The following is a 492-nucleotide window of genomic DNA, read 5'->3' on the forward strand; positions in this document are numbered from 1 at the left end:
GCAGGGCAGGACATCCATCACATCCTCCGTGAAGCAATTCTGCTGGCAGAGCCCCGTGCGAGCCCCGGTGCCGGGGCACGCCGGGGTCAGGACACGCCGGTGCCGGGACACTTGGGGGACTGGATGGGTGGGAGCCGGGACAAGCCGGGGCCAGAACGGGCCGGAATGGGCCGGGGCCGGGACACTCCGGGCGGCTCGGGCCGCGACACGCGGACACTCCCGTTGCCAGGCAACCGGCTCGCGCCCGGCCCGAGCCCTTCCTACCCTCACCCGCGGTCGGGCGCGCGCTCCCATTGGCTGTCTCCGCACGGCGCACGGCTCCCATTGGGCGTCCACCGCCCCTGCCTCGTCCCCATTGGTGCACCGCCCTCTGCCCACGTCGCGTCACTTTCTCACGCCATTCCCCCCGCCCGCCCCGCCCGCCGCTCGCGGGGTGGGGGGCGGGACCTGAGGCGGCCGCGGTCGTGATTGGTGGATGGCGCTGCCGCTCAG

This window comes from Serinus canaria, chromosome Z (assembly GCF_022539315.1).
Source record: "Serinus canaria isolate serCan28SL12 chromosome Z, serCan2020, whole genome shotgun sequence".
Classification (NCBI taxonomy): domain Eukaryota; kingdom Metazoa; phylum Chordata; class Aves; order Passeriformes; family Fringillidae; genus Serinus; species Serinus canaria.